Below are 27,632 nucleotides of genomic sequence, written 5' to 3'. Positions count from 1 at the left end.
AAGTGTGGGCATATTTATAGGAAGGTGCTGAGTTTGACGTAAGATTGGGCATAATAACGTCATTAGAGACTTAATTCTCTGAAAACTCCACGAGTTCTTGGATAAATGTGCGTTTTGTACTGCAAAGGTTTTGCAACAGGAATTTAGATGTCTGTAATCCAAAACTAGACGATATGAATTGCCTGGTTTGGAGAAAGGAAACAAAGGATTGTTCATTGATGAGGTGCATGTTTCAATCACCCCTTGGTATTCAAGTTGATTTAAGATCTCGCTGACCTGTTTTTTAGCTTCCTGTTTAACAGGATATTGCCTTTGCATTGTCGGTTGAGTTTTCAACTGGATTTTATGGTGAGGGGAATCCTCATCATATCCTACATGATTTTTATATAATGCTGGGGCCTGGGCTACAGCCCATTTAGTGGCAAAAGTATATTTTTATGAACTGGAATGTGATTTGAGAAGGCTGGCATAATTATATCTTCGCCATGTGGGCACTCCCTGACAAATTCAGGTGGCCAGTCTTGTTCAGTGAGAAGAATGTCATAACCCTTAGAAAGCCGCTCCCAAAAGAGTTCTCTCACTTTTCTTGGTATGTCACCCTCCATCCGGAGTGTTATTTCATATAACTTATGTGGAGAACTAACCCTGGTATCTGCAGTTTCAACTTGAATGAATTCACTCAAATCCACTGTCTCCAGATGATCCTTCAGGTTCTGGCGAGCTATTGTGATCTCTGCTGCACTGTCCAACATTGTCTTAGCCCATTTTCCGTTCTTGAGTTGTGTCCTCGAGATCCTCGGCATGTCTGATTTTGAGACCTGCTACCTTCTTTTTGGTGAATTGAGGTTTCTTATTTTTCTGAACGTGTTGATCCTCTTTGGACTTCACGTGTTCTTCCTTGGTTTCTGACCGTCCTCTTCTTTCAGATTTCTGGGACGAAGTCTGAAAGGTATGAGAGGAACTTGTATCAGTATCTTGATATCTATCAGGTTTTCTCAAATTTTCCCTATTCCTGAGGTTGTACCTCCTTTCAGAGGGCTCCTTTTGAGGAGACCTACCTCTGGAATGATAACGCTTCTCTTTAGAAGTTTGTTTGGTGTTTTCCCACTTCTTTTTAGAAGAAGTAGTAGTGATTTTAATAAAGACCTTTAACTCTATAATTCTATAAAATTGTGTATATTACTAAGTAATTCGTCATGCGACATTGCTTCAATGTCAGGGTCAGGTGTGTAGGCGGCTAAGGCCGACCATGTTGCTCCTGGTCTACCTAGTGGACCGAGCCTGGTAATGTGATTAAAATGTTTTAGGGTGCCTTTAAACCACAGCTCATGCTCCTGGTAAGTTAGTGGAATTTCAATGTCCTTGAAAGGAATGTATTCCTCTGGTGGTTCATCTTCTTTGTAGAAGTGAAACACATGTGTTATTGTATTTGCTTCTGGGAAGACTATCCATAAATAGAATACCTCTGTCTGGTGATATTCATGTGCCTCTATCAAAAAAACAATCCAACCATTTCTTGATGTTAAGCCATGTTTTATAAGTTTTATAGTGATGGCTTGTCTTTAATTTAGAGGAATGCCTATAGCATCCTCGTCATTTTCTTGGAACCCTGTTATGTTAAAAGCTGCTGAATCAGCCGCAGCTCCACCGTTCTCGGTGTTGTTTAATGAAAGTTGCTGAGCAAGTTTCAAGGAAACAAAGATAAGGTGCACGATATTTTGGAACACTGTATCCTTCAATGTTGAACAATCCAAAAACTAATACATAGGATTATTTCGTCCTACTCAGCTATGGCGGATATCATCCTTTTACCCACTCCAGACGTCTATTGGAGTATTACGGAAAAAGGGGTCTCTGAGAAAAGCATGACTGAGTTACTTTAGTATCTAGCTTTAAATGAGTGCCTTACAAAACCGTTGGGCGCCATGTAGTGCAGTGCCTATATTTCCAATAGGCTCTGCGCATTGGAATAATATACCCTATAGATATGACATAGGACTGAGGTCAGTATGTCTCTATCGAGTATACTAAACTTAATTGTGAGTGGTAGCTAGCTCAGAGGTCACTAGAAACTTTCTCGAATACACAAGAAGGGATTAGTTTCTGAAAACCGCATAAACATGACAACTTTGTTTCCCAAGAATAAAACTTATCTTCAGACTCGTGGAAACAATAGATAACTATTTTACTCAGTCAATCATGCATGCTTCGTTTCCACAGAGTTGCAGAGAAAATAGAGAGATGGGTGTTTCAATAAAAGGGGTTTATTGAACAGTCTTCTTTCTCATGCAAGAGAGGTGAACTGCTACAATCGTTAGACAGAATGCAAAGTATAATGCGTACAGCTTAAACAGTAATATAAATTAATACTGTGCAGTGTCTGGTGCTATGACATAAAAATACATACATAAATAACAGAGGCTAAAATACTCAACTGGTGCTTCTAAAATAGGCCTACCCCAATGTACCTAACCTAGGTCTAGTACGAGGGAAGAAGTAAGTGTGGCCTTTAGCATAGGTTTAGGTTTGCCAAGAGTTGCCTAAGATTTCTCTAGGTTCTAATTAGCTCCACACCTTAGAATGAGAGAGGTTGTTATCTCTTTCACGGGCTCGATTTCCCAAAACCCTGCAAGGGGAGTCAGAAACACTGGAGCTGGATTTCTCGGCAGAGGAGGACAGCTTCTGATCAGTGCGTCAGCTGGAGAGTTGGCTTCCTTTGGCACTTGCTGTAGCGAGCTGCGTCGTGCAAGTAGGTCGTCAAACCGATCCACACCGTGCTTTGCCATAGCAAGTGAAGGTATATTTATACCTTGAAGGAGTTTAGGAATTCCAGCTTTGGCGTAAAGTCAGGCATATATATATATATATATATATATATATATATATATATATATATATATATATATATATATATATATATATATATATATATAAAACCAGGATCCCAGTCAGTGAATGACCACAGTGGGCCAAACAAGGGCACAGACTCCAGCTGAAGATACAATGAATCAGTTTATTGCTTTAGCATGTCAGGATGACGCGTTTCGACCACAAGCCTGTGGCCTTGATCACATAGCGCGCTTTGAAAATGGACATTGTTTTTATAGTAGCTATTAGTGACTTTTCTATGTTTATTGTGTCATGGCAAGAATGTAGCAATTTTGAAGCATGCAGTAAAAACATCATGTCTTCAGCCGAAGACTAGGTGCAAAAATGACAAGCAAACTTTAAAGACATGGCAAAAATGTGGCAATTTTGCAGCATGCAGTAAAAACATCTTGTCGTTAGCTGATGACTAGGCAAAAAGATGACAAGCAATCTTCAGTGACAGACATAGACAAAAGACTAGTGCTCTATATAACAGTGCAGATGGCCCAGCATTCTGTAACTCCAGTGATGCGCAGTGTGTTAAGAGGTAAGCAAGTGTGGGCAAAGATAGAGAAAGTGTGGAAAACGGCGTTATGATAGTCTCCCAAGACCATTTCAGTGATAGAAACTAGTTCTATAATTAGATGAGATAACACAAGTATATGTTCCTGAAAACCAATGTGGATGCCAGGTGGCAGGGGTAAAATGCAAGGAACTAGGTATGCCATCATCACTGACTGGCGAGCATTCGATGAAGCGCATCTTTTGCAGCCTTTACGTGTTAGTGCCCATGCGGTTAACTATTATGTGGGAGCGAATTTGAAGTCATGTTGCTATGTATGCTAAGTGCGGGTACTTAACCACATGGCTGCTGGAGCGATTCCCCTGCAGTGCTGGGCCGTAATAAAAACGGGTGTGGTCATGACAAGCTCAGCTCGTCAGGAGCACCTGAGAGGTATATGCCATGACGAGCTGAGCTCATCATGAGCACCGAAGGGGTCAAGTGGACCTAAGTGTTATAAGATTCATATATGGCATGTCGAAGTCTGCGTGTGATGTGTGTTGTTCACTAAATGGCCAAAAGATAGGAGTACGTTAATCTACTAAACAAAGGGGTCACTAATGAATAATATTAGGACGGGGGAAAGTGTTGAGGTACCGTGACGTGTGAGTATTAAACCCGAATGTTGCTCCCGGAACTGGCAAGCCTGGTGTAGTGTGTTAAAACAATGTTCCTAATCGTGAGAACAAGAAATGCAATGGGGTAAAAACTGGAAAACCAACTAAAAGACAGCCGACTTTTAGAAGTCAAATGGGCGAAAGTGCGTAAGTGCAACTGTGGTAACTTCCTTTTATGGTTTAAATCTTTTTTTAAGTTTTAGATAAGAGACAAAAAGATCCCCAGCTCCCTGAAGACAGTGCAATAGAGACAACCAGTGTCACAAGAGATAACATTATAAAAGTAAGATGCATGCAGAGGGTCTACAGGGAAAACCAATAAGTGGGGGTAGGGAAAACAGAACACCATTGGAACCCAACTCTACCTCCCTACACCCCTACCCCCACCCTCATCCACGAAAGAATAAAAAGAGAGAAAAGAAGGATGAGTGCTCAGGCAATCAGCGTGTCTGCTTGGGGTTGCGTGAGGAGCCTGCTTGCCGGATTTCTGTATCAGCAAGGGGAAGAAGTCTGAGGTATCGGGGACAAGTCAATTCTCGGAATTCAACTGTGAGCAAGGTCCAGAAGGGTCACCACAGCTCTGGAAATTCAGACCCTTTGCCGGCTAAAGTGAGGGTGAGCTTTTCCCATCCCAGTACCTGCCAAAGCCTCTGTAGCCATCCGTAGTGTGTTGGTAGCTGGGTGGAGCGCCAGTGTCCAAGAATATTCTGAGTGGCTGCACCCAGTGCGATAGCTATCAACCAACCCCTCCTAGACTTTAGGGGATATGTAATAGGATGGGGCAGTCCCAGGAGAATGTATGAGGGGAATCGCGGGAGTTGTGTATCAAAGTGGCTGTCTACCTCATCAAATATGTGAGACCAATATGGCCCGGGCGGAGGGGAAGGGTCTGGAAGAGGTACAGGATCGGGGGAAGAATGTTCATTTTAGTGGCTGCTATTCTGCCTAACAGAGTGTGGTGCTTTCATTGCCCAGCTTCTTGCGAATGTGTGTAAGGAGTTTGGAGTAGTTAATGGCAATAGTGGCTAGTATGGTGGGTCCTAGTTGAATTCCTAGATAAGGGATCGAAAAGGTTGACCACTGGAGAGTGTGTTCATCTTGCACATGAGCTAACGTTTTAGAGGAGAGAGAAATGTCTAGAGCAATGGACTTATTCATGTTAACCTTAAAGCCGGAGGCCTGTGCAACACAGTACAGTTCTATGAAAAGGGCGCGCAAGCGGGATCGGGCTAGAGAGGGAAAGCAGAATATCATCAGCGTACAGGCTGATGGTGTGGGTGTCCCCTCCAAATTTAATGGCCATGATGAGGGGGTGGTTTCTGACCCGTGGAGCAAGCGGCTCCATTTAGAGCGCGAATAGGAGGGGCGTAAAAGGGCACCCCTGCCTCTGCCTATAGAGAAGCACAAGGACATCTGACCATTTACGCGAACAGTCGCTTTGGGTAGGCGATAACAGTTGAGGATGTGGGTGCGTAGCTTTTCACCAAGGTCAAACCGAAGCAGAACCTGCTCCAGATAGGGCCAGTTTACCCTATCGAAGACTTTTTCAGCGTCGATGGCCAACAAAATGTACTCCCCCATTGTGCGTGTCGCTTCCTCTATCAGGTGGAGGACTCTCTTGGTGTTATCGCTCTTTTGCCGTTGTGGAATAAAGCCGGCCTGGTCTGGCTCTATCAATTGAGTCATGTATGGTGCGAGACGAGTGGCAAGGATACTAGTGTACAGTTTAATGTCTACGTTTAAGAGGGAAATCGGCCTATACGCGCTGCATTGTATTCTGTCCTTCCCGGGTTACGGAAGAACTACTAGCGATGCTTCCAACATCTCTGGTATGGCCCCAACTTATGTGAAGGTATTAAATAAGTTGCGCAGTATGGGAGCTACTTGGGTGCAGAAGGTTTTATAAAAGGCCGCTCTGTAGCCATCTGGCCCAGGTGATTTGCCAAGCTTAAGGTGAGAGATCATTGCGATAACCTCCTCTGTGCCTATGTCCCAGTCTAAGTAGTCGGCCTGTGCTTTGTTGAGAGCGGGTATTGCTGCTGTCGCTAAGTAGTCACTGCTGTGTTGTGCATCTAAAGTGTCGCCTGAGTACAGTGTCGCGTATAAGTCTCTGAAGGCTTTCGCGTTTGGTGAGCTCCCTCCCAGTGGTGCGGATAGTCTGCACTCCCTGTCGCTGCCTGGTTTCCCGTAGTTTGTGTGCTAAGAGACAACCACATTTATTGCCCCCGGTGTAATAAGAGTGGCGGAGTCGGAGAGCCGCATATTCGGCCCAGTTCTGGTTGAGCGCTGCAAGCTGTTTCCGTTCCAAGCAGAGTTGACGCCAGGCACTGACCGCTCCAGTGCCTGATGCATCTGCTCAAGTTCAGCTACCCATTGAGTAAGCTCAGCTCATTTGCGACTATGCTCTAAGTTTTCGGCTGTGGATATGGCTATAAATTCCCCCCGTAACACCGCCTTGAGGGCCATCCATTGAGTCACCAAAGAGGTGTCTGGAGTACTATTGAGGGCAAGGTAATTCGTGATATCGGCCTTAACCTGGTCAACTGTGGAGGCCCGGTGCAGCAATGTGTCGCGGAGTCGCCAGTGTCTCAGCGTTTGGCGTGCAGGAGGGTACAGGAAAGTGGCCATGACTGGGGAGTGATCTGAAAGAGAGGCCGTCAGGATCTCGGAGTCAGTTACAAGTGCTTGAAGTGGGGCGGAACTAAGGAGAGTCTAGTCTGGCATATGTTTTATGTGCTCCCGAGTAGAAAGTGTAGGCTCGGCTCTGGGGGTGGAAGTGGCACTATAAATCGGCAATACCCAGTCCTCTGAGAAAGAGCACCAACTTGGCTCCTTCGCTGACACGAGCCTACCCCATCTCCTCCACTTCAATCTGCTTCACTCCACTCTATTTAACCATATTCTATCTCAATCTAACCAAACTCCAATCTACCACACCCCATCCCAATCAACCCCACGCCACTCCAATCTACCCCACTCAACCCTAACCACTCCTCGCCAATCTACCCCACTCCACTGTACAACAATCTACTCCATTCCATCCTTCCATTCTACTCCAATCTACCACTAACTTTAAGCAATGCTGAACAGCTGCCACACTGGTGTACAACATGGGTAAAACACATTGCCAAAGCCATTAGCTCTCGCACAGGTGAGACCTATTGGGTTTGCCAATGGTTTTTTTATATTTTGTTCCTGCACTGGTCCCTACTTTCTCTGGGAGTCTTAAAGCGTCAGTCCTAAACATTTTTTCATGGGGGAGGAGGGGATATCTGAATGTTCCTTTTGTTGTAGTGAACCTGTTCGTTTTAGTCCACACCGTGTGAGATTGTGGCTACCTTAGATGTTACTGCCAATAGAAAAGATGTGAACGTGGAAGCAATAGAAATGCATAAATGGAGGTGCTCGCTGCCTCAGAGGCAGAGCACCTGTTTACTTCTGAGAAGGGTCTTATTCTCCAAGTAAAAGGATGTACTGTCTCCTGCTCAGAAGTACCGGTTCTGTCCTTCTGGAATGAAAGAGGTGCGGCGGGTGCTCGGTGCCGACAGTTCTTGCCCCTCTAAGCCCTGGTGATGGAAGGGTGATTTAATAATCTCGGGGGCACCTTTCCCCTATTTCCCCGCCTGTTGCTCTCCCTGGACGTCCCTCGTTTTCCTCCCACTCTATGGTTACTCCCCTGTACCTGGCACGTGTGTTTTTCCCAGTCTCTGCCAGGTGCTGAGCTGGGGGCCGAGTCCTGAAAGGGTTAAGGGCCTCTTGCATCACTGGCTGCGCACGGACTCCCGCCCCTTGGAAGGAGCCTCTGGAGTGAAAAAGTGTCCGCGGGGCAGGGGCGGCTCAGAACCGTCCAACGCGCAGTGAAGATCCGCTGCAAGTAACCAACCCCGAGAGCGCCGAGAGCCGAGCCGGGCCCCTCGCGGGTCCCCAGAGAGGTGAGGGGGTCTGGGACCCTGCTCCACAGCCCTGACCTGCGCAGACCGAGGCACAGACAGGTGAGACCGTAAAACACCTGCTCGCACCTTGTGGGCACTCTGCTCCCATACCACTAAAGAGGGGGGGATACACAGCGACCTGCCCAAGATCACACAGTGCTGTGAACTAGGGAAGGTTAGAGCTGAACCCATAGCGTCAGACCTCTTCGAGACACTAGAGTAGCTCGCGTCTATATCGAGGACATTTGAACGTTCTCAGTCCATGTACTGTTTTTATGGTTCTTTTACTTGTTTTTATTTCAACATGTTTTATTTATTTTTATACAAGAACATATTAGCAATTCTGTTACCGGGTTAACATAAGTTGTACCAAGTGCAGTTTGTACATCATGTTTTTTGTTGTAATAATGTTTTTTACGTGTCTCGTTGGTCGAAAGGTGCGGGCCCCCCCTTTTCAAATGACACAAGTGCGGGTACGGAGTACGTGTGAGCCCGGCCCACTTACAGCAGCGCCCACATGCTACTCTAGAACCCTGCTTCGGTGCACCCCCTGGTCTGTAGCCCGATGTGTGTGTCGCCAGGTAGGACTGCAGACGTGTAGACAGCCCCTGCTTCAGTTGGCAACCACAGGAGAGTGGTCAGGATGGGGGGATGCGGGCTTTTCTGTCGGCCCCGCAGACGAACCGCGCCGCTGAGTGTAGACTCATTTGAAGGGGGTGAGATGGGGTCAGAAGGGTTACAATCCCCTCTCCTGCACCTGCTATAAGCGCCGAGCTGCTCCACACGAACATACATCAGTAGCTCACGTGCCCCTCAAGGCGATGCACACAGTGAGTACAATGTACAGACAGCGCAGCAGCGGCCGCACAGCGAGCACAAGAACAGACCGTATCAGGCAGGATGGCGAGAAGTAGAAGAGAACAACCTGGCGGTGTTCACACGCTAAACACCTGCTGAGCTCTCCTAAGACCCGGCCCTGCGACCCCAAGGTCACACAAGCCGCTGCCGGAGGCGCCGTGAGATGCTGCGCGGGTTGCAATCTGTGGCCAGAAGTTTCCACGTCTCTAGTTCTAGGATCGAGGCACTCGTCTGAGACAGGAGAGTTACAACCGAGGCACTACCAGCCGAGGCCTCTCAGGGGCCTGAACGTTACATGGAGGTCTCTACAGCAGGTTTATTAACCTGCTCAGCTAGCAGGTGAGACACTGAGGCTAGGCCCAGATCTCCCCAACAGGTCCTTTAACAGACTGAGCTGTTTTACCTGATCGCAACCTTTGACCTGATGATCTTACCCATAGCTACACGTATGCTAACCTTCTGAGCCAACTTGCTGGGATCTGAATCCCTGGCCTGAAGCCTACACGCAGTTAATGGCAACAGGAAATCCAACCCGCTCGGCTGCCTTTCTTAGACTCCGTCTCCACCAGGGCAGTGCGTCCTGCACGCGATCTATCTCTGCAGCACGTGCTGTGTCAGCGATCCACCACGCTGTGCTCTGCATGAGATCGAAAGAGATCCCCAGCAGGTGCGATTACCAAATCAGCTGTCCTAATAGTTATTGATCTATGACACGACAGTCACACAGATCTCTGCAGCAGGTGGGTGAATCCAACGAGTTATCTCGATGCCTTCTCAAGGTTAGGACCCGATAAGTTTTGATCCGGCGGCCAAAACTTGTGAAACGAAAGGAAAGGCAGATCGCCGCGGCGGTTCGCGGATGCCCACGCCTGCCGCTTGAGGGTCACACCCACACACATTCATGCAGGAGGTGGGCTCACAGGGATCGCTGTTGACATGTCTTGCCGTCTCTCCTCTGAGCGCGGCTCATTCTTTCGGTTTCGCTCTGATATAGAGTCCTCTTTTCCTCCCACCATCTCTTGATACTTTCTGGTCCGCCCCTCCCTATTCCATGCACCTGTTTAGATCTCGGCTAAATCCCTGGCATGGCACTTTTCAAGGCCGTCACAGTCACATCCTCTCTTCCGATCACCTCCCCAGAGACTCGCGCACTCCTCTTTCCTGACACGTGTTAGCCCCATGTCTAACATTTGAACAGGGGATTACCATTTGATAAAAGCGCTGGGTGATACACACGCTGCAAGGGCGCCATTTCCACCCCCCCTCCCTGTTTTAAAAGAGATAGGTCATACAATACAGAAGACGGCGGCGGAAGCAAAGTGAGGCAAGTGACGCAGTTGACCCGGTAGAAGAAGGGGTGATAAGACCAGCCTGTAAGAAAATGCTGTGTGTGTGTCACTATCCCTGTAGAAGGTGCTGTCGGTGTGTCCCTATCCCTGTAGAAGATGCTGTGGGTGTGTCACTATCCCTGTAGAAGGTGCTGTGGGTGTGTCCCTTTCCCTGTAGAACGTGCTGTGGGTGTGTCCCTTTCCCTGTAGAAGGTGCTGTGGGTGTGTCCCTTTCCCTGTAGAAGGTGCTGTGGGTGTGTCCCTTTCCCTGTAGAAGGTGCTGTGGGTGTGTCCCCATGCCCATGGAAGATGTTGTGGCCCCATGCCTGAATAGGCTGCTGTGGGTGTTGTCCCCATGCCTGTATAAAGTGATGTGGGTTTTGTTCCCTTGCCCGAAGAAGGTGCTGTGAGTGTTGTCCATATGCCTGTAGAAGGTGAGGCGGGTTTCGTTCTTATGCCTGTATATGATGCTGTGGGTGTTCTTCCCCTGTCTGTATATGATGCTGTGGGTGTTCTTCCCGTCTGTATATGATGCTGTGGGTGTTCTTCCCATGCCAGTATATGATGCTGTGGGTGTTCTTCCCCTGTCTGTATATGATGCTGTGGGTGTTCTTCCCCTGTCTGTATATGATGCTGTGGGTGTTCTTCCCATGCCTGTATATTATGCTGTGGGTGTTCTTCCCATGCCTGTATATTATGCTGTGGGTGTTCTTCCCCTGTCTGTATATGATGCTGTGGGTGTTCTTCCCCTGTCTGTATATGATGCTGTGGGTGTTCTTCCCCTGTCTGTATATGATGCTGTGGGTGTTCTTCCCATGCCTGTATATTATGCTGTGAGTGTTCTTCCCCTGTCTGTATATGATGCTGTGGGTGTTCTTCCCCTGTCTGTATATGATGCTGTGGGTGTTCTTCCCATGCCAGTATATGATGCTGTGGGTGTTCTTCCCCTGTCTGTATATGATGCTGTGGGTGTTCTTCCCATGCCTGTATATTATGCTGTGAGTGTTCTTCCCATGCCAGTATATGATTCTGTGAGTGTTCTTCCCCTGTCTGTATATGATGCTGTGGGTGTTCTTCCCCTGCCAGTATATTATGCTGTGAGTGTTCTTCCCATGCCTGTATATTATGCTGTGAGTCTTCTTCCCCTGCCTGTATATGATTCTGTGGGTGTTCTTCCCATGCCAGTATATGATGCTGTGGGTGTTCTTCCCATGCCTGTATATTATGCTGTGAGTGTTCTTCCCCTGCCTGTATATGATTCTGTGGGTGTTCTTCCCATGCCAGTATATGATTCTGTGGGTGTTCTTCCCATGCCTGTATATTATGCTGTGAGTGTTCTTCCCCTGCCTGTATATGATTCTGTGGGTGTTCTTCCCCTGCCTGTATATGATTCTGTGGGTGTTCTTCCCATGCCAGTATATGATTCTGTGGGTGTTCTTCCCCTGCCTGTATATGATGCTGTGGGTGTTCTTCCCATGCCAGTATATGATTCTGTGGGTATTCTTCCCCTGTCTGTATATGATGCTGTGGGTGTTCTTCCCCTGCCTGTATATGATGCTGTGGGTATTCTTCCCCTGTCTGTATATGATGCTGTGGGTGTTCTTCCCCTGTCTGTATATGATGTTGTGGGTATTCTTCCCCTGTCTGTATATGATGCTGTGGGTGTTCTTCCCCTGCCTGTATATGATGCTGTGGGTGTTCTTCCCATGCCAGTATATGATGCTGTGGGTGTTCTTCCCCTGTCTGTATATGATGCTGTGGGTGTTCTTCCCATGCCTGTATATTATGCTGTGAGTGTTCTTCCCATGCCAGTATATGATTCTGTGAGTGTTCTTCCCCTGTCTGTATATGATGCTGTGGGTGTTCTTCCCCTGCCAGTATATTATGCTGTGAGTGTTCTTCCCATGCCTGTATATTATGCTGTGAGTCTTCTTCCCCTGCCTGTATATGATTCTGTGGGTGTTCTTCCCATGCCAGTATATGATGCTGTGGGTGTTCTTCCCATGCCTGTATATTATGCTGTGAGTGTTCTTCCCCTGCCTGTATATGATTCTGTGGGTGTTCTTCCCATGCCAGTATATGATTCTGTGGGTGTTCTTCCCATGCCTGTATATTATGCTGTGAGTGTTCTTCCCCTGCCTGTATATGATTCTGTGGGTGTTCTTCCCCTGCCTGTATATGATTCTGTGGGTGTTCTTCCCATGCCAGTATATGATTCTGTGGGTGTTCTTCCCCTGCCTGTATATGATGCTGTGGGTGTTCTTCCCATGCCAGTATATGATTCTGTGGGTATTCTTCCCCTGTCTGTATATGATGCTGTGGGTGTTCTTCCCCTGCCTGTATATGATGCTGTGGGTATTCTTCCCCTGTCTGTATATGATGCTGTGGGTGTTCTTCCCCTGTCTGTATATGATGTTGTGGGTATTCTTCCCCTGTCTGTATATGATGCTGTGGGTGTTCTTCCCCTGCCTGTATATGATGCTGTGGGTATTCTTCCCCTGTCTGTATATGATGCTGTGGGTGTTCTTCCCCTGCCTGTATATGATGCTGTGGGTATTCTTCCCCTGTCTGTATATGATGCTGTGGGTGTTCTTCCCCTGTCTGTATATGATGCTGTGGGTATTCTTCCCCTGCCTGTATATGATGCTGTGGGTGTTCTTCCCATGCCTGTATATTATGCTGTGAGTGTTCTTCCCCTGCCAGTATATGATGCAGTGGGGGTTCTTCCCATGCCTGTATGTGATGCTGTGGGTCTTCTTCCCCTGTCTGTATATGATGCTGTGGGTGTTCTTCCCCTGTCTGTATATGATTCTGTGGGTGTTCTTCCCCTGTCTGTATATGATGCTGTGGGCATTCTTCCCCTGTCTGTATATGATGCTGTGGGTGTTCTTCCCCTGTCTGTATATGATGCTGTGGGTATTCTTCCCCTGACAGTATATGATGCAGTGGGGGTTCTTCCCATGCCTGTATGTGATGCTGTGGGTGTTCTTCCCCTGTCTGTATATGATGCTGTGGGTGTTCTTCCCATGCCTGTATGTGATGCTGTGGGTGTTCTTCCCCTGTCTGTATATGATGCTGTGGGTGTTCTTCCCCTGTCTGTATATGATGCTGTGGGTATTCTTCCCCTGACAGTATATGATGCAGTGGGGGTTCTTCCCATGCCTGTATGTGATGCTGTGGGTGTTCTTCCCCTGTCTGTATATGATGCTGTGGGTATTCTTCCCCTGCCAGTATATAATGCTGTGGGTGTTCTTCCCATGCCAGTATATTATGCTGTGAGTGTTCTTCCCCTGTCTGTATATGATGCTGTGGGTATTCTTCCCCTGTCTGTATATGATGCTGTGGGTGTTCTTCCCCTGTCTGTATATGATGCTGTGGGTATTCTTCCCCTGCCTGTATATGATGCTGTGGGTGTTCTTCCCATGCCTGTATATTATGCTGTGAGTGTTCTTCCCCTGCCTGTATATGATGCTGTGGGTGTTCTTCCCCTGCCTGTATGTGATGCTGTGGGTGTTCTTCCCCTGTCTGTATATGATGCTGTGGGTGTTCTTCCCATGCCTGTATATTATGCTGTGAGTGTTCTTCCCCTGCCTGTATATTATGCTGTGAGTGTTCTTCCCCTGCCAGTATATGATGCAGTGGGGGTTCTTCCCATGCCTGTATGTGATGCTGTGGGTGTTCTTCCCCTGTCTGTATATGATGCTGTGGGTGTTCTTCCCCTGTCTGTATATGATTCTGTGGGTGTTCTTCCCCTGTCTGTATATGATGCTGTGTGTATTCTTCCCATGCCTGTATATGATGCTGTGGGTGTTCTTCCCCTGTCTGTATATGATGCTGTGGGTATTCTTCCCCTGACAGTATATGATGCAGTGGGGGTTCTTCCCATGCCTGTATGTGATGCTGTGGGTGTTCTTCCCCTGTCTGTATATGATGCTGTGGGTGTTCTTCCCCTGTCTGTATATGATGCTGTGGGTATTCTTCCCCTGACAGTATATGATGCAGTGGGGGTTCTTCCCATGCCTGTATGTGATGCTGTGGGTGTTCTTCCCCTGTCTGTATATTATGCTGTGGGTGTTCTTCCCATGCCTGTATATTATGCTGTGAGTGTTCTTCCCCTGCCTGTATATGATGCTGTGGGTGTTCTTCCCCTGCCTGTATATGATGCTGTGGGTGTTCTTCCCATGCCTGTATATTATGCTGTGAGTGTTCTTCCCCTGCCTGTATATGATGCTGTGGGTGTTCTTCCCCTGTCTGTATATGATGCTGTGGGTATTCTTCCCCTGTCTGTATATGATGCTGTGGGTATTCTTCCCCTGCCAGTATATAATGCTGTGGGTGTTCTTCCCCTGTCTGTATATGATGCTGTGGGTATTCTTCCCCTGCCAGTATATGATTCTGTGGGTGTTCTTCCCATGCCAGTATATGATTCTGTGGGTGTTCTTCCCCTGTCTGTATATGATGCTGTGGGTGTTCTTCCCCTGCCAGTATATAATGCTGTGGGTGTTCTTCCCCTGTCTGTATATGATGCTGTGGGTGTTCTTCCCCTGTCTGTATATGATGCTGTGGGTATTCTTCCCCTGCCAGTATATTTTGCTGTGGGTGTTCTTTCCCTGTCAGTATATGATGCTGTGGGTGTTCTTCCCCTGTTTGTATATGATGCTGTGGGTGTTCTTCCCATGCCTGTATATGATGCTGTGGGTGTTCTTTCCCTGTCAGTATATGATGCTGTGGGTATTCTTCCCCTGCCAGTATATGATGCTGTGGGTGTTCTTCCCCTGCCTGTATATGATTCTGTGGGTGTTCTTCCCATGCCAGTATATGATTCTGTGGGTGTTCTTCCCCTGTCTGTATATGATGATGTGGGTGTTCTTCCCCTGCCTGTATATGATTCTGTGGGTGTTCTTCCCATGCCAGTATATGATTCCGTGGGTGTTCTTCCCATGCCTGTATATGATGCTGTGGGTGTTCTTCCCATGCCAGTATAGGATGTTCTGGGTGTTCTTCCCCTGTCTGTATATGATGCTGTGGGTATTCTTCCCCTGCCAGTATATTTTGCTGTGGGTGTTCTTTCCCTGTCAGTATATGATGCTGTGGGTGTTCTTCCCCTGTTTGTATATGATGCTGTGGGTATTCTTCCCCTGCCAGTATATTTTGCTGTGGGTGTTCTTTCCCTGTCAGTATATGATGCTGTGGGTGTTCTTCCCCTGTTTGTATATGATGCTGTGGGTATTCTTCCCCTGCCAGTATATTTTGCTGTGGGTGTTCTTTCCCTGTCAGTATATGATGCTGTGGGTGTTCTTCCCCTGTTTGTATATAATGCTGTGGGTGTTCTTCCCCTGTTTGTATATGATGCTGTGGGTGTTCTTCCCATGCCTGTATATGATGCTGTGGGTGTTCTTCCCATGCCTGTATATGATGCTGTGGGTGTTCTTCCCATGCCTGTATATTATGCTGTGGGTGTTCTTTCCCTGCCAGTATATGATGCTGTGGGTATTCGTCCCCTGCCAGTATATGATGCTGTGGGTGTTCTTCCCCTGCCAGTATATGATGCTGTGGGTGTTCTTCCCATGCCTGTATATGATGCTGTGGGTGTTCTTCCCATGCCAGTATATGATGCAGTGAGTGTTCTTCCCATGCCAGTATATGATGCTGTGGGTGTTCTTCCCCTGCCAGTATATAATGCTGTGGGTGTTCTTCCCCTGCCTGTATATGATTCTATGGGTATTCTTCCCCTGCCAGTATATGATGCTGTGGGTGTTCTTCCCCTGCCTGTATATGATTCTGTGGGTGTCCTTCCCATGCCAGTATATGATTCTGTGGGTGTTCTTCCCCTGTCTGTATATGATGCTGTGGGTATTCTTCCCCTGCCAGTATATGATGCTGTGGGTGTTCTTCCCCTGCCAGTATATGATTCTGTGGGTGTTCTTCCCCTGTCTGTATATGATGATGTGGGTGTTCTTCCCCTGCCTGTATATGATTCTGTGGGTGTTCTTCCCATGCCAGTATATGATTCCGTGGGTGTTCTTCCCGTGCCTGTATATGATGCTGTGGGTGTTCTTTCCATGCCAGTATAGGATGCTCTGGGTGTTCTTCCCCTGTCTGTATATGATGCTGTGGGTATTCTTCCCCTGCCAGTATATTTTGCTGTGGGTGTTCTTTCCCTGTCAGTATATGATGCTGTGGGTGTTCTTCCCCTGTTTGTATATGATGCTGTGGGTGTTCTTCCCATGCCTGTATATGATGCTGTGGGTGTTCTTCCCCTGTCTGTATATGATGCTGTGGGTATTCTTCCCCTGCCAGTATATTTTGCTGTGGGTGTTCTTTCCCTGTCAGTATATGATGCTGTGGGTGTTCTTCCCCTGTTTGTATATGATGCTGTGGGTGTTCTTCCCATGCCTGTATATGATGCTGTGGGTGTTCTTCCCATGCCAGTATATGATGCTGTGGGTGTTCTTCCCATGCCTGTATATGATGCTGTGGGTGTTCTTCCCATGCCTGTATATGATGCTGTGGGTGTTCTTTCCCTGCCAGTATATGATGCTGTGGGTATTCGCCCCCTGCCAGTATATAATGCTGTGGGTGTTCTTCCCATGCCTGTATGTGATGCTGTGGGTGTTCTTCCCATGCCTGTATGTGATGCTGTGGGTGTTCTTCCCATGCCTGTATGTGATGCTGTGGGTGTTCTTCCCCTGACAGTATATGATGCAGTGGGGGTTCTTCCCATGCCTGTATATTATGCTGTGGGTGTTCTTTCCCTGCCAGTATATGATGCTGTGGGTATTCGCCCCCTGCCAGTATATAATGCTGTGGGTGTTCTTCCCATGCCTGTATGTGATGCTGTGGGTGTTCTTCCCATGCCTGTATGTGATGCTGTGGGTGTTCTTCCCATGCCTGTATGTGATGCTGTGGGTGTTCTTCCCATGCCTGTATGTGATGCTGTGGGTGTTCTTCCCCTGACAGTATATGATGCAGTGGGGGTTCTTCCCATGCCTGTATATGATGCAGTGGGGGTTCTTCCCATGCCTGTATGTGATGCTGTGGGTGTTCTTCCCCTGACAGTATATGATGCAGTGGGGGTTCTTCCCATGCCTGTATATGATGCTGTGGGTGTTCTTCAAATGCCTAGTGTTGTCCCCATACTTGTAGAAGGTGCTATGTGCTGTCCAAATGCCTGTAGAAGGTGATGTATGTGTTGTCCATCTGGATGCAGAGGATGCTTTGGGTTTTACCCTCTAGTCTGTAGAAGGTAGAAGGTGCTGTGCGTGTTCCCCCATGCCAGTAGAAGGTGCTGTGGGTGTGGTACCCATGCCTGTATAAGATGCTGAGGGAGTTATCCCTTTGTCTGTAGAAGATGCTGTGGGTATTGTCACTATGCCTGAACAAGATGCTGTTGGTGTTGTCCCTATGCCAGTAGAAGGTGCTGTGCATGTTGTCCTCATGCTTGTAGAAGGTGCTGTGGGTGCTGTCGAACAAAGAAAAACCAAAGGGGATGATGGACGGAGCGTTGACAATACAAACACTCACCCCCAGTCAACTGATCTGGGTTTCATCCATCACCGTTCTTTAGGTCACTCCGCCACCCCAGTTCAGACATGGCCATATGCAAATCAGTCTGACCCTGTGCCTCATGGGAACAGTCCAGCCCGAACTGACAAGCCATGTCTTCCCTGGACCGGAATCAAGCTTCCCAGGATCGGTTTCTGGCATTACAGCCGTCTTCAGCCCGGCTTGCTTGAATCCAGTGGCAAAGTGAGCAAGGGACTCAAGTTCAAAAGATACTTTATTCGGTTTAAATCACAAAAACCATAAAAGTGTACAAGCATTAAAAAGGTCCACAGGTCACCAGGCTGCATAATATATGATAAAATACAACATAAATAAAAAACAGGGAGTACCCAATAAGATATGCAGTACATGGTGGCAAGAGTTTAAAAACAACAGCATAAACATTGATCACCTAATTGAAGAATTCATACAGTGGTTAACATTTATGGAAAATCAACTAGGACCAAGCGATCTTTTTGCCAAGTCTCACTGCTATGGTTAAAAATTTTGCCACGTTATAGATTTTCCATATTTCTGTCAGAAGTTGAAGGTACAACAAAGCTGGCTTCACTTGCCTAAAGCCTTTTCCTTTTAACAATGGTATAATACATTTTGATCTAATACCCTTAAAGTGATCACAGAAAAACAAAAAGTGAGCAGTGTCCATAATTGAACGGCCGTCGCATTTGCATAAATCTAAGTCCGTGCTCCTGGTCCAGACAGGGCGGCCAGAAATTAGAAGGTGAATTTTATTCAATTGGAACCTCGTTAGCAAGTACCTATGATTGGCATCATTTACAACTTTAAGGTACAGTTCCGGTTCAGAGCCAGAGGAAACGATCAGCTGATGGGTCCTGACAGAGGGCTTTAACAGCTCCCTGCCCTCTCTGTCCATTCCTCTATTCAGCAAAAAAGTGTTTGTTGCCCATTTCAAGTCTCCTTTCACCAAACTAGAGGGTTTGTCGAATAGTTCGGGCCGGCCCAGCTTTTCGCACATTTGTTGCACATATTTCAACCAGGGAATCTTTTCCCAGTGATCTAGCAATAAACAATCTTTTAAAATTTCATGGTTCACTTCAAGCTCTGGGTTTAACCAGACTGCCAACCATTTTAGTAGGGGGTCCATGGCAATTTTATCCTCCAAGTAACCCACGCCGCATTCCTGATGAACTATGAAGCTTGCAGTGGATCTTGGGAGGGAAAGAAGTGTTTTTAAAAAATTGTCCTCTGTGACCTGAAGCGATGTAACTGGCCTAAAGCCCCACAAATCGGCCCCATCAATGGAGATGGCGGTACATTTGGCAGCATATACTTTTAGTACTGCCTCGATGGGCTTCACCCCTAGTTTACGGGAGAAGCTCAGCACCGCCGAGATCGAGCGTGCCAAGGCTGTTTTTTTCTCTACCATTTGAGGAAACCACGTGGAGCCTTCATCAAAGACAACCCCCAGGTAGGGAAATCTGGGAACTCGTGATAGCTTGTGTCTATTACAAAATAATGACATCACATTTTTTTTAGTCTTCGCTTTGTGGCCCACTACCATAACATGGGATTTGCCAAAATTAACACTTAAATCAAGATTATTCATAAAAACATAAAAAGAGTTCAACAGGCATTGGAGTCCTACTGCAGTTCTAGCTAGGAGGTCAGCGTCATCCGCGTACAGTAAGGCCGGCAGTAAATATTTCCCTGCCTTCGGGATATCCTTGCAAGCAGCGCCCAAAACTTTACCTAGGTCATTGATATATAGTGTAAAGAGCAGGGGAGCAAGAATGCAACCCTGCCTCACGCCATTAATGATGCTATTTTTTTCCGTGCAGTTCCCCTTTCTATCATAACGGACCATTGCTGTAAGGTCCCTATGGAGGTCTGCTAGGAAATACACTATGTTAGGGTCTATTCCGATGTTAAGGAGCTGGCCCCACAATTTGGATCTGTTTACTCGGTCGAATGCCGAGGACAGATCCATAAAAGCAATAAACAATGACCCTTGCTTAGCTAAAGTGTACTTCCCGGTAAGCAATTGTAGGTTTAGGCTTTGGTCAATAGTACTGCGCCCCTTTCGAAAACCATACTGTAGAGGGGAAAGTGTATTAGTCTCCTCTAACCAATTAGTCAATTTACCTAAAACCACTCTACCTAAAACCTTGACTGCAGAATCAATGAGGGATATAGGTCGGTAATTGCCAGGATCCCCCCGGTCCCCTTTTTTGTAAATGGGTACAATGACCGACTGTGTCCATGACTCAGGAATGCCTGTCTTAGAAACTCTATTAAAAACATTGGCTAAAACTTTGGACCAAAATAAAATATCGACTTTAAAAAGATCAGAGGGAACGCCATCTGGTCCAGGAGCTTTATTGCTGGTCATCATACCGATGGCCACTGCCACCTCCTCCTCATTCACAATTAAGGTATAAGGCGATTGAGGGAAGGCAGTCATACCTTCTGCCGCCATAGTCTCTTTTTCATAAACAGACCTAAAGTGCAAGTGCCATCGGTCTTCTTGGATTCCACAGTCCAATTCATTATTACTGGAATCCGAGAAATAAGGTTGGTTGACCACCGCCCAAAATTTGGCGCTGCTTTTTAAGACATCTATTGAGGTCAGATCAGCCCAGGCGTCCTCTCTAATTTCACTCCGCCTTCTTTCGATTGAGGTCTTGTATTCTTTCCTGAGGGTGGCCACGAGCCGTTTGTCTACTGGGTTGGACTTAAGTGCAACCTTAAGTTTATGGTTGGCCGCTGAGCAGTTTTTGTCAAACCAGCCTTCCTTCCCTTGTGTTCTACCTTTACCCTGACGAGTCAGGTTGGAGAAAATGTCGAGGCAAACCTTTTTATACGCCTCCATTACTTCACTGTCCCCAGCCTGATCATCCATACACAGCATTAGGTCGTCCCTGCTACTAAGAAATAGGTTACGAAAAAATTCTTCTGGAATTAGCTTGCACCATTTGATCCTGCGTGCTTGGTCTGTCAACCGCATATCATATTTCTCTACCAGGTTTGGGCAGCTATCCTTGATGACAAATATGTTCTTTGCTTTTAATACAACAGGATTATGATCGCTAAAGTGGGACCCTAGAACTGAGTAGCTACTGATTTGGACTCCACAAGTACTACTGAGGAATATATAATCAATCACGGAGCCACTGCCATGACCTATAAACGTGGGGATATCCCCCTCGCACCCATTTGGCAAAACAAACCCATTTTCGGCCAACATTATTTCCAAAAAAATACCCTGCTCTGAATGTTCAAAGTGGGTGTTTTCTTCATCCGGGATACCAAACAACACGTTGGGGGGGGCATTTATCCTGACAACCGTGAATATTGAAGTCTCCCATCAACAAGATGGCACAATCATGCTCTGCAGACTCTTTAAAATCAACCAAAAAAGCACTTAACATCATCAAGTTACTAACTGGGCTGTCCCTGTCAAATGAATTATAAAAGTTTATAACCAAAACATTATGGTAACTCCTATAAGTGATTAAAACAGCAAGACAATAAGGGCAGCCAGTGGCTAATTGCGTGTATGTCCCAGGAATTTTAGCAGAAATCAGGGTTACCAGACCCCCCCTAGCTCGCCCCCTCGTTGACCCAACAGCCGGTATAGAGAAAGTAGTAAACCCATCCACAGTCAATAAATTTTGTGTGTCCCAGGTCTCCTGCATAGCTATTAAGTCCATAGAACCTATAAGGTCCCGCCAGATCGGATCATCCACTTTGTTTTTGAGACCCGCGATGTTCCATGTTACCATAATAATGTCCTGGCCACCCCAAGCCTCATCTGTTTTTGTTTGCAATGGAGCCCCACCTTCCGCACCATTGCCATGAATGGGAATTGGGTTTAACATCTGCCCATCCAGGATGCTATTTTCCTTTTGCAGAGGGGTGGGGGAGTTGTTGTTGGACCTCTGTCTAACTGATAAAACCTGTGTTTGTCAGTCAACCCAATCCAGGGTTGGTAGACAATCATAACGATTAGCAATTGGGAAGTTGAAATGATTATCATATCCGTTAGCAGGCTGATGGTAATAAAATGGGTGACTGTTATGAGGCCCTGCAGCAAACCCCCCTTGAAACGGTCTTCCTCTTCTTCTCCTAATCGGGTTCCATCCCTCATCACCACCCTCGTCCCGGCCCAGAGGGTGCACCTCCCATGGGGGGTTAATCCTCTGAGTTGCTTTTTGCTCATGTGGGCCCCTTAACCAACTCCATCTATTATCTGATTGGTTCCCGGGTAGGTAGAAATAGGAGAGGGGCCTAGCAATAACAGTGCTTGCATGATATCCAGAGGATCCTCTACATATATATTCTACCACCTGTGTTTTCTCAAAAGTGACCACCACGCAATCCCCTTGTAAGTTTTTTCTGTTCCCTCCCACCCATGGGGTTCTCTCCACCATTAGAATGTTACTTGGCATATTTGGCGGTAAGGGATGGTTTTTGGAGAGCCAGTGGCACACTTTATTTTTTAGGGCCTGAAGGGATTCTATTTCAGAAGATGAAATTTCAGTGACACCAGTAAGAATCACTACGTAGGGGCAGGCATCTGGGGGAAGATGGATATTTCTACGTTCCGTGTCCTTAACTCTAGGGGTCGTGTCAGGGTTTGGGAACGGCAGAGTAGGATCATTTGATTTGACTTGGGGAATTGGCTTGGGTTTAATTGAATTCTCGAGTTGTTTTAACTCGGTGGCCTTGACTTTAGTGCCTTCTAGATTTAAAGTATTACTAGTGTTCTTAAGAACATTATTATTAGCCGCGGTGACACTTTTACCAGCCGAAGATGACTTATTGGCTGTATTTGCGATGTGGGATGTCTTGGCATTCAAAGTAAGGCTTGGGGCACTTATATCCCTATGGATGTTCTTCAAGATGGTTTCTAAACAGCGTAATCTGACCTCTATGGGTTCGAGTAGGGATTTTAATATGTTCAAAATGTTATTATTATTAACCATACTTAACCCACTCCCATCCTGACTATGTTTGGCTAAATTAGTGACTTCTCCACTAAGTTAAAGAATTTCCTCCAGACTTTTATCAATGATAGTATCGTCTGGAAGGCTTAAAGGCAAACCAATGTTTGTCGAGTGCACCCCCCCCCGTGTCATTTGCACAGACTGCCAAGTTATTATTCACAATTGGCGGGTCTAAGATGGTATTATTTCAATTGTGGGCAGTTTGTGCTTTCTTCCCTTTAAGGGTAGTGGGTTTATTTGCCTTTTGTTTAGAGATTGCCCCTTCTTTCAAACCCCTTTGATATGTGTCACTTGCCCGGAGTGGGTTGTCTAACTCAGTTCTATCTACGCCACTCTCTGTCAAGAAATTAAGGTTGGGAGTGGCTTCTAGGTCCTGTTGTGAGCTTAAGACTTCAAAATCACCAGTGTCCCCAATATTATGTACCATTGCGAGGATATTGGGTCGGGACTCAGGGTTAGGCGTACATGCCTGTGCAATGAGGCCTAGAGAAGATCTCTTGGCCATAGCTAGATCTTGTGACACCCTCCTGTCCATTAATACTATCCCCTCGTCAATCAATGCGTTGGTACGAACAATAAAGTCATCCAGAGTCCCAGTTAACTTTTTCGCTCCTGCAACAGCCATGCTTCTGGTCTCCCGACAATTCATGACACTCTCCAGTACAAATTTCAAATGACCTCTTATGTTAAAAACAGTTAGATGACAGGCCCATGCATTTAATGCTTGACAATAGATGGCAATTAACAACCCAATATCCTGTGATTTGATGTTTAGCAGACTTACAGTTTCTATGTCCAATAGTCACTTGGGCTGGAGGAAATCGGGCAGAGGTGGTGGCACAGGCCAGGCTCCTCAGGCCTCTGAGGGCCACAGAGGGCCCGCCCTTTGCCCGGGCTTAGCCCTGCGCTCGGTCCCGCGCGCGTCCCGCTACGCGGAGGGGGCGTTGTTGTCTTATGCGCCTCCGGACGCCTGTAGCGCGTCACTGCTGGCGCCCCCGCTAAGGCTCCTGGGGGTTGTAGTCCCCCCGCTCGGCGGCCGCTCTGGTGGAAAGTGGCGGCGGCGGGGGGGACTCTGCTCCAGCTGCTGCTCTCCTGTCCTGCTCCTCTGACAAGGCAAGGGTCTGGCAAGTTCGTCTGTGGCGTTCTGGCGTCTGTAGCGTCTATGGCGTTCTCCCACAGCTCCCCGGGAGCGCTGCTGTCTTATGCGCCTCCGGACGCCTGTAGCGCGTCACTGCTGGCGCCCCCGCTAAGGCTCCTGGGGGTTGTAGCCCCCCCGCTCGGCGGCCGCTCTGGTGGAAAGTAGCGGCGGCGGGGGGGACTCTGCTCCAGCTGCTGCTCTCCTGTCCTCCTCCTCTGACAAGGCAAGGGTCTGGCAAGTTCGTCTGTGGCGTTCTGGCGTCTGTAGCGTCTATGGCGTTCTCCCCACTCACGTCTGAGCATACCCTGCCAACTTAGGGCGAACAAAGAAAAACCAAAGGTGGTGATGGACGGAGCGTTGACAATACAAACACTCACCCCCAGTCAACTGATCTGGGTTTAATCCATCACCGTTATTTAGCTCACTCCGCCACCCCAGTTCAGACATGGCCATATGCAAATCAGTCTGACCCTGTGCCTCATGGGAACAGTCCAGCCCGAACTGCCAAGCCATGTCTTCCCTGGACCGGAATCAAGCTTCCCAGGACCGGTTTCTGGCACTACAGCCGTCTTCAGCCGGGCTTGCTTGACTCCAGTGGCAAAGTGAGCAAGGGACTCACGTCTGAGCATACCCTGCCAACTTAGGGCGAACAAAGAAAAACCAAAGGTGGTGATGGACGGAGCGTTGACAATACAAACACTCACCCCCAGTCAACTGATCTGGGTTTAATCCATCACCGTTCTTTAGCTCACTCCGCTGGTGTCCCCATACCTGTAGAAGATGCTGTGGGTGTTGTCCTTATGCCTGTAGACAATACAGTGGGTGTTGTTCCTATACCTTTAGAAGATGCTGTGTGTGTTGTCCCCATGTCTGTAGAAGATGCTGTGCATGTTGTCCTCCTGCCTGTAGAAGATGCTGTGGGTGTTGTCCCCATGCCTGTGGAAGATGCTGTGGGTTTTGTCCCCGTGCCTGTAGAATATGCTGTGGTGTCTATTCTTATGCCTGTAGAAGGTGCTGTGGGTGATGTCCCCATTCCTGTAGAAGTTGCTGTGGGTGTTGTCCTTATGCCTGTAGACAATACTGTTGGTGTTGTTCCTATGCCTTTAGAAGATGCTGTGAGTGTTGTCCCTATTCATATAGAAGGTGTTGTGGGTGTTGTTTCTATGTGTGTAAAAGACGTTGTGGGTGTTGTCCCCATGCCTGTAGAAGATGCTGTTTGGATTTGTCCCCATGCTTGTAGAAGATGCTGTGAGTGCTGTCCCACTGCCAGTCGAAGGTGCTGTGGGTGTTGTCCTCATGTCTGGGGAAGTTGCTGTGCGTGTTCTCCCCCATGCAAGTAGAAGTTGCTGTGGGTGTGTTACCCATGCCTGTAGAACATGCTGTGGGTTTTGTCCCTATGCCTATAGAAGATGCTGTGGGTCTTGTCTATATGCCTGTAGAAGATGCTGAGGGTTTTGTTCCTATGTTTGTAGATGCTGTTGGTGTTGTCCCCATGCCTGTGGAAGATACTGTGAGTGTTGTCCCCATGACTGTAGAGGATGCAATGGGTGTTGCCACATGACTGTAGACGATGCTGTGGATGTTGTCCCTATGCCTGTAGAAGATGCTGTGGGTTGGTGCTCTATGCCTGTAGAATGTGCAGTGTGTGTTGTCCTTATTTGTGTAGAAGGTGCTGTGGGTGGTGTCCCCATGCCTGTAGAAGATGCCGTGGGCCCTTATGCCCGTAGAAGGTGCTGTGGTTGGTGCCCCCTTGCCTGTAGAAGGTGCTGTGGGTGGTACCCCCATGCCTGTAGAAGGTGCTGTGGGTGTTGTCTCCATGCCTGCAGAACGTGCTGTGGGTGTTGTCCTTAGGTGTACAGAAGATGCTGTAAGTTTTGTCACCATGCTAATCCTTTTTGGGTTCTAGAGTGGCCTGCTACTCTCCGAAAAGTGCTACAACACCTCATCAGGGGAGCAAGCTCTATATAAATGCAAACCCTTCCCTCCTTCAACCCACCACTATCCTTTTCAATCCAAATAACAGACTTACAGGACCACCGCTCAAAATAGTTTCCTATTTCCCCAGACTAATTTACCACTAATCTTTTTCTGGTTCCGGAGTAGCATGCTACTTGCAGAAAAACGCTTCAACACCTCATCAAGGGTAGCAAGCCCTATATAATGCAAACCTTTTCCTATTCTATCCCTCTACTATCCTTCTCAAATCAAATAACCGACTATCATAACAACCGCTCAAATTAATCTCATATTTCACCATACCAAATTCACCACTAATCCTTTTTGGATTCAGGAGTAGTGTGCTACTTACCGAAAAAGCACGTTGACACATCATGAGGGTTAATAAGCGCTACATAAATGAAGTTACAATACATGTAAAGCAATTGCTCATTTATTCTAGATATGTTACATCACCATAAACAACGTATGTTTCTTTACTATACTGATACCACCTCATTCATGGCTTTATGTTCAGTTACACAGGTCTAAACACCCTTCCAATTTTAAGTGGCTTAATTTATACTTTTGCACTATCTTTAAGTGTCAGGATAATTTGCGGTCTAATTACTCTGCAACCTCCCTATCGATCATGTATTCGTGACGATGATTCCCTTAATACTTCTATACCTCGATGAATGATCACAGTAATGGTTTTCCATTTTACAATCCCGTAAGTGGCAGTGGTGTCTCGTTCCAGGACCAGGGTCTCTTTATGCTATTTTTTAAAATTTCAAATGTAGCCATGAGACATCAGCCTACAAGTTTTCTTTAATTATTGTGCGCAAATTATCGAATATCGAACACTACAGCATCACCATGAGCCCTTTTATATAATGTACTTTAAGTATTTTCACAACCAAATGAGAGATTATTGCAACATTCGAAGATCAGGGGTCCTTCAGAGTATTTCTTTTATTTCAATTGTAGTCCTGAGGCATCGGCCTACAAGTTTTGTAATTCCACACCTTAAAATGTTATGCAGGCAATCATCGAATGTCCAATAATACCATACCAGTTTGAAAATCAATGGTGGAAACTTGGTTACTGTCTGAGCGGGTGAAACCCTACTAAAGCAGCAGCCACAATCTCACAAGTGTCCTGCCCTCACGGTTGCTGGCATGATAACTACACGGGACATGGGAGCTATTTCAGAACCGTCTTCTTCTCTTTGTTAACAAACTTGTAACTGCTCTTGTATCACATGTGTATCCACTTTCAGCGACCGGCCACGCCTATGCGGAGCCTCCGCGGAAGGGGATGACAATTCCTGCTGGGTCGGGTCCTAATGACCCAACAGTACATCTCCCCTCAGTTTAACAGAATAGCAACATGTAAAAACAAGCATTGGAAATGCAATAGGTCTCGCAATAGAAAATTGTGAGCTTTTGGTGTGTTAAATGTAAATATTTTTAAATGTTTGTTTATGTTTTCCAAATTATAAAAGTATTAATTTTGTTATTTGAATTGGCAATACTTATACGATAGATAGATACACAGTGCAAGACTGCTTCCTCTGTGTTTTAACAAAAGTTCACATTTTAGGCCCACGTGTGAAATAAGTCTAGAATGTTAGCATAAATATATGCAAACCAATTGCATTTCTGAGGAATGTGAAACAGGCAGTTACTGCTGCCCTGAATTAGCCGAGCCCCAGCTAACACAAGTGTGAGAAAGCATTCATCTAATCATGCGAGCACACTGGCTGAACATCCCCTGCTGCTTTACAATGCAAATGTAAAAAGACACGGCCATTAATACACTGGACTCATTTCCAACGCCAGCGTCAATACATCACCCT

The 27,632-nt window shown here is 46.8% G+C and overlaps 2 protein-coding genes across 20 annotated transcripts in view; one reads left to right on the top strand and one right to left on the bottom strand.

Moving 5' to 3' along the window:
• Positions 1-27,632, bottom strand: part of LOC144821568 (E3 ubiquitin-protein ligase TRIM39-like) — a 1,056,022-nt gene that overhangs the window by 460,449 nt on the left and 567,941 nt on the right. The gene's annotated exons all lie outside the window — the stretch shown is intronic.
• The window catches only part of LOC144821567 (matrix metalloproteinase-21-like), a 413,645-nt gene continuing 394,025 nt past the window's right edge, over positions 8,013-27,632 (top strand). Inside the window, exon 1 of the mRNA XM_078678754.1 lies at positions 8,013-8,039. The gene's annotated coding sequence lies outside the window, so the exon portion shown is untranslated. The remainder of the gene's footprint in view (positions 8,040-27,632) is intronic.

The sequence above is a fragment of the Lissotriton helveticus genome, chromosome 2_2 (genome assembly GCF_964261635.1).
Source record: "Lissotriton helveticus chromosome 2_2, aLisHel1.1, whole genome shotgun sequence".
NCBI lineage: Eukaryota > Metazoa > Chordata > Amphibia > Caudata > Salamandridae > Lissotriton > Lissotriton helveticus.
Note: the sequence above shows the minus strand (reverse complement) of the source record. Positions and strands in the feature narration are given on the sequence as shown.